Below are 7,728 nucleotides of genomic sequence, written 5' to 3' on the forward strand. Positions count from 1 at the left end.
CCCTGGTCTAGAAGATGGTATTTGTACTAAGAACTGAAGGATGCATAGAGTTAAATAAATGAGGAAGAGTAGGAAGAGGGATCTATTCAGAGGAATGACATGGAAATACCCTGAAGGACTAAGAAACAAAATAATCTGGTATTAATAAAAAATTAGTAAGGGCCTGACCAAGGTAGATTCCTACAGGTATATTAAGAATTTAGAGGTATAGAAAATTAACAGTGGAATCATATCCACGCCTTATGTGCATGCATGTCCAAAATCCCAAGAGGAAAATGGAAGAGAAGGGATTGTGACATAACCATCCCCCCAGGAGGTGATATCTCACTTTCCCTCTCTCTGTCTCTCTGATGAGCACAGGCACCTTATAGCAAAAATCTCTCTAAATAAATAATACCTTCTCTAAAAAGCACAATGTAAATTCAGTAGGATTGCAAAGAAGATAGAGAACAGTTTTATAAGCGACCTGATTAACAAATAAGCCAAAGTCCTTAATAGACACCTCACCAAAGAAGATATATGAATGGCAAATATACCTACAAAAGGAAGCTCCACACAATATGTCATCAGAGAAATGCAAATTAAAACAGCAATAAGATTCAACTATTCATCTATTAAAATAACCGGACTCTAGAACTGACAACGGCAATTACCAATGAGAATGCAGACCAACAGAATTCCTGTTCATTGCTGGTGGGAATGCAAAATATTATAGCTACTTTGGAAGACAGTTTGGTAGGATTTTTACAAAACTAAATGCACTCTTACCACATAACCCGGCAATCATGTTCTTATTATTTATCCAGATGTACTGAAAACTTCCATTCACACAATAGTCTGCACATGGTTGTACATAGCAACTTTTTAAAAAATTGCCTAAATTTGGAAGCAACTAAGATGTCTGGCGGTAGGAGAGTGGTTAAACAAACTATGGTACATCCAGGCAATGGAATATGAATTAGCAATAAAAAGAAATGAGCTACCAAGCCATGAAATGACATGGAGAAATATCAAATACCTATTGCTAAGGAGAAAAGGCCAATATGAACAGACTATAAAGTCTATTATTTTAACTACATGATAATCTAGAAAAGGCAAAACCATAAAAACAATAAAAATATTAGTGGTTTCTGGCATTCAGAGGGAGAGAGGATGAGATGACAGAGCAGAGACTTTTTAGGGCACTGAAACAACTCTCTCTGGCATTGCAATGGCGGATATCATTAATATCATTATGCATTTGTCCAAATCCATGAAAGTACAGCACAACGAGGTAACCCTAATGTAAACTATGGGCTTGCGATGATAAGGATGTGTCCAAGTAGGTTCATCAATCGTAACAATTATACTACTCTGGTAAGGGATATCGATAATGGTTGGGGTTATGCCTGTGCTGCGACAGAGGAGATAGGAAATGAGGACCACCTCTGAATCTTCTCTGGTTTGCTGTAAACCTAACATTGCTCTTTCAAAAATAGTGTGTTTCTATAAAGTGTTGTTTTAAAGACCTAGAGATAATACAATTTTAAAAATCACCACTTTCTCTGAAAAAAAGAGTAAAAAGAGTCATAAAGGGAATTGAGAAATTAAAGGAGAGAATGCAGATTCTGTGAGAGTGCGCTGATTGGTTAAAATCCTATTGAAACTCCTTCAGTTGCTCTTACTATTTCACAAAATTTAGACACCATTGTGTAGGCAACCTGTCCCCTATTTCCCTCACATCTTGATCCTGCTGTACTCCCACAAAATACTCTCCAATTTTCTTGAACTGTGTGGATAAACCTCTTTTTGCTTGTTTGCTGTTTTGCTTGAACCGTTGCATGCCTGCTTTTGGTTTTGTTGACTGCTTCCTTCTACAAGTACAAATTATGCATGATCCCAAGGACAGCTTCTTTCTTCTTCACAGCTTGTGTTAGACCTATTCGTTCATGCTCTCAGGACATTCTGTACAAACATCCAACATAATACTTATAGCAGATTGACATTTGACTATTCTATTTGTCACTCCTACTAGGTCTATTAGTTCCCTAAGGACAGAGATAGTATCCTATTCACACATTTCAGCCCATTGAAAGTGTTCAAGAAATGTTCACCAGCACTGAGATAGATGGATAAATGAATGATCTGATGATCATACTTTCTTGGTACATAATGCTTTATTCTGTATTTTTTTATCTTTTTTATCAACTAATAATCTTATTTATCAAATAATAATGAGACATTTTTTCTTTTTTTTTTAAAAAAAGAGATTTTTGCTATAGGGCATGTGCTCTCACTGGAGAGACAGAGAGAGACAGAAAGCAAGAAGTCACCCCTAGAGGGTGGGAGATGGCCATGCTGCAATCCCCACTCCTCCATTCTTCTCTTGAGATTTCGGGCACGCACGCACATGCACCAGCATGAGTTTTATGCTGTCAGGTCTGGGACTCAAATCTTGGTCAGCTACATGGGAGTCCAGCCACATAACCATTACACCATCTGCTGGTCTCAATAATGGCACATGTTTACAGGGTATAATGTGATGTTTTTAATGCACATATACATTGAATAATAACCAGGTCATGCTAATTAGCATATCTACCCCCTTAAACATTTACCATTTCTTTATCACGAGATCATTCAAAAATCCTCGTTTCTAACTATGAAATATACATTGCACTGTTGTTATCTAAGTACCCCTACTGTGCATTACAGTTATGATATCGCTTCAGACCACCTTTTGTTTTGATCCCACCCATAGAATGGCTAATTACCTTGTCAATCAAAAACCATCCTCAAATCTGGCAGGTTGAATCAATCCCTTTCAATGCGTCATTTTGTCCTCAGCTAAGAAAGTGCATCCGGCAAGTTTAAGGGAGTTTCATCCAAGAAAAATGTGTAGAATTGACTTTTAAGGCACATGTGCATCTTTTTGTGATGAATTTTTACTTACAAAAATAAATTGATAAGGGAGATTTCAGCTCTAACAGCACTTCCCATGGAATAACATGTGGCACTAAGACAGTCTAGAGGTTAAGGGAAGCTAGATCTCTCATAGTTCAAGTTCAGGCACAGGTGAATTGAAAAATGGAACTGATAAGGGAGACTTCAACTCTAACAGCACTTCCCATGGAATAACATGTGGCACTAAGATAGCCTAGTGGTTAAGGGAAGCTAGATCTCTCATGGTTCAAGTTCAGGAACAGGTGGATTGAAAAATGCCTGCACTCGTGTGTGCATGTCCAAAATCCTGACAGGATGGAGAAATGAAGGAGAAGGGATTGCAGCGTGACCACATCCCCTTTGGAGATTTCTTTTGTCTTTCTTTCCAGTCAGTGCATATGCCCTCTGGCAGTTAAAACAATAAACTTAACAAGTGTGTGAGTCTGTAAAATTCATTCTGCTGAAGAGGCCGCCCTCAGCGTTCACTGTCCAATCCATGTCCTTGAGAGGTTGAGAAGCACAGCCAGAGGGCCGGACTAAAGCAGGTGCTGATTCCCCCACCACTGTCCTACTGAGCTCTGCTCTACTCTTTTTAAGTTTTTTTTTTTTTTACTAAATATTTATGTTTTAATTTTTTTCTTGAACAGCATCCTTCACTGTGTTTCAGATTCCTCCAGTTACTCCACAATGACTTTTCAATAACTTTAATCCCTAGTGTTTCATTCATCGTTGGATTCCATTTTTTCATGTAGTTTTCCACACCTCACATCACGTATCCTTTGCTGCAGCTCAGAGATACATTTGCTTCTAATGAGACTAGATTCTCACTAAACGAAGCAGGAGCTGGAAATTACCACAGTGGCAGAAGCTACCACTTTCCAGCATCTCTCAGTCATTATCAGTAAACTAACTATTTTCCTTTATCTTTTAAACAATCTCTAACCTGAACTGTGAATTTCCCGTGTCCTATCAATAAATGCGCTCTCAGTGCATAACTCTCTTAAAAATTCTATTTTTGACTATTTCTATTTGTGAAAATTGCTGTCTCCCATAATAAAATGAAATACTAAAAAAGCAAAGAGAAAAATTTAACAACCAACTGTTTTATACCATTCATCACATTTCTTTTCTTATAAATTCTTGGTTATTCAAAAATGATCAAAATGTTTATGAAGGTATAAACTTTTATCTTTCTCTAATTGTTTCCTACTACCCATTTATCATTTTAATATGGGTTAGAAATTACTTAAATGAATAGCATGGGGATTTTTTTCACACTCCTCCCCACATTTTAAAAATTAGTGTATTTAAAGTAATGAGCATTTATGATACTTGATCAGTTGAAACTGTCTCTTGGAAAATAAATTTTTTTGATGTTTGTTTTTAAAACCTTTCTCAAAACTTTGAAGTAATTGTGAAGTATATACTTAGGAATTTGCATCTGTATTTGTGTATTTTTCAATATCTTTGTAAAAGATTCCTTTGAATGCATTCTCTATGACTAAAACATGTATGTTCTACCTACAGTATGAAATTAATAAATGTTAATCAACATTTTAATGTCTGTCCAACGGAGAAAAATAAACCTAAAAATTCTATTATCAATTTGCATGTTGAATTTGGTTTTGAATTAAAACATAATCTTGTTCAACAAAATGTTGTGATCGTCCTGACAAGTTTGATGCATTTTAAAAACCAATCCTTCTGTGAAAAGATAACTATTTCTCTAATAATTGTGTAACCACTTTTCTGTGAATTTCAATTGATTTTCTCTAGTGTAAAATATACATTTTCTAGGACACTAAAATAAAGTTAATTCACCTGAAGAGTGTATTTCTATCAAGTGATACTTTTACCATAACTCATTTTTATTTTCAGAGGAGCATTCAATAAATTATTAAAAGGCTGATAGAATATTCCCTTTCACTGTTTTCCCTCTCCTATACTTGCTCAACATAAAACATAAAAACCAGAATCCCTCTACAGTCACACTTAGCTCTTCTTTAGTTTCTAAGGAAATACAAAGCCTGGATGAGAAATTGAAATAGTCTGCAAAATCCCTTAAAGAAATATAAAAATTCAGTAGATTCATCTAACCCCAACAGTGTAATAAGTGGAAGGAAAAAAAACAGCTCCAAATTTAATGAGTTTTAAAAACAAAAATCTTCAAGGCACCACCCAAAGCAATACACTTAATAATCAACTGTCCAAATCTTTCTAGTTCTTCCTGAAATATTCTGTGTTCCAGACACACACACACACAAAATCTCCACACATCAGGCTACATTCTAACTATAGAACACCGCGTGGAGGCTGAAACAAAAGTTTTAACCTCTCTTTACAAAAAGTTAGATCTTAGGAAGTACTCAATTAATGATTATTGAGTTGGAAACAGAAAATTCTTATAATTCTGACATATTAGCAGACTACTAACTTCAATTTTATCTTATCCACTTACCTGATCAAAATAATGAAGAAAAAGAGAAATTAAAAGTAATGTATTCAGATATGCCTGTATAGTTTTTAAAATCTTTTCCTTCTCATGCCTTCTGATTGTTAATGGGACATAACTAAAGTTAGACCTGCTATTGTGCTAATACCAGCTCCAGTGACTATGGGATGTTTGGTGACCTAAGAGTCCTCCGTCCATTCATCTCGGGAATTTGCCTTACAATCCCCGTGGCCTAAAGAGGAAGAGAATGATATTTAGTACAGAATAAGGTTAAATTAAAGGAAAACAAAAATCAAATGTGCAACAAAGCAATACTGAGAAATGCCTTCAAGGAGTATCCATATTCCCAGGCAGTCAAATGTCTATAAGTCACTTACCTCTAAAACAGGGAGTAGCTATTAACATGTTGAATCAGCATAATTTATGTCATTGTTGGAGCATACTAATAACTGTTCACAAGTTTATGCTGCTTTTACATTTTGTAATTGATATGACTTACATTTTATATCATTTCACAAGGCCATAAAGCATACCCATATTCTTTTTATTTAATAGAATAAAATAAGAAATGGTATCACAGGGTTCACTTCAGATGGTGGCAGAAGAAAGACCAGAAATCACATAACCCTGAAATGCTGCCCTCTGGCCAGGCATACTAAATGCCGGCAATCCAGCTCAAAAAATAAACAAAAGTACAAAATTATTATGGGCCGAGTTTCTCTGTGTCTAGAAGGGAAACACAGTGTTTGGGAGACCTTCTGGTCAAAGAGACATCTCTAGTAACTGTGGTTGTAATAACTGCCAGCCGTGGGGTGCGAATGAACTTAGGTTGTGGGTGAGGTGTATGTAAATAATGGGAGTCCCATCAATAAAAATGGTGAGGTTGCCACCAGTGGCAGCTATAGCCCTCAAAATATTATCAGATCCTGTCTGGAGTGTGTAGCATGTAGGGATCCACTACCTCAGAGGACAGAGTTACTAATAGTATTGTAGCATGAACAACCAAGCTGTGTTTTCAGGCCCTGGGTGGGTTAATGTGGTGTTCTAGAGTCCCACCTGGATGCAGGTTCACTGCTAGCATTGGTGGTAGCTGCCCTAGAGAGTGATTACTGGGGTTCTCAGACCCTATCTAAGGCACAGAGAGCCCTGACAATTGAAGGTAGCAGCATAGAGGTATCTGCTTGGAACCTCAATGATGCAAGGGTTGCTGAGCCTTCATTCTGTATACTCCTAGATGCTCAAGGAAGCATGCATCTCACCCACAGCTCCTCTGAAAGAAGCTGACTGAATCAAAACAAGCAGAACCCAGGGCCTTCCTATCTACCAAGTCAAGCTGAGTGTTCCAACCAAGTAAATCCAGCTTACTGGTCCTACCTGTCCTAGGCACCTAAGCCAAACCAGGTACTACCTCCATGAAGCTGAGCCCGGTACCGCAGGCTCACCTGTTTTTTGAGTCAGGTTGAACACCCCCCACTGAGGTAAAATCAGTGAGGATTAGAGGATGGAATGGCTTCCCAAATGTATGTGTGTGGATAAAGAACTGTACATTTAAAACTTTAGTTACATGTAAATTGTACCTTAAAAAACAAATATTCAAATACAAAATATTTATATAACAAAAAATTATTGCATTACTAAGGTTTGAGTTACTGTTTATCTGTACTTTTTTGTTCTTTTTCTTAGATTTTTGAAGAAAAATTTTTTCAATCTTTTTTGTTATTTTTTGCAATTAAAGTATGAATTTATTTTGGTACAAAAACTTTTTGAGGGACCAGCAGTTAGCGTAATGGCTATGTCGCTGGACTCCCACGTAGTCGACCGCGGTTCGCGTCTCAGACCTGGTGACTTAAGACTCACGCCGGGCATGTGTGCGTGCGTGCCCAAGATCCCAAGACAAGAATGGAGGAGAAGGGATTGAGGCGTGACCATCCCCCCTGGGGGATGATTTCTTGCTTTCTGTCTCTCTGTGTCTCTCTGTCTGTCTGGTGAGCACACGCGTCCTATAGCATAAACCTCACACACACAAAAAAAAACTTTTTGAAATTCATACATAGTTTTCCCATTACATATATTTCCATGAACATTTTTTTTCTGAAACTTTTTTTAATTAATTAATTTACATTCATTCCCTAGGCAGCATCACAGCATACAAAATGTGATTTCCCATCCAGAATATACTGCGTAGTGGCTTAATCATGCATGTTATCATCAATAATTTTCCATTTCTAGTTTTATATATATATATTTGTGTGTGTATGTGTGATGTGTGTGTATATATAAATATATATATACATATACATATATGTATATATGTATATATATATATATATATATAGCAAATCTGGCTATAATGT

Source organism: Tupaia chinensis, unplaced genomic scaffold (genome assembly GCF_000334495.1).
Source record: "Tupaia chinensis unplaced genomic scaffold, TupChi_1.0 Scaffold000037_19, whole genome shotgun sequence".
NCBI lineage: Eukaryota > Metazoa > Chordata > Mammalia > Scandentia > Tupaiidae > Tupaia > Tupaia belangeri.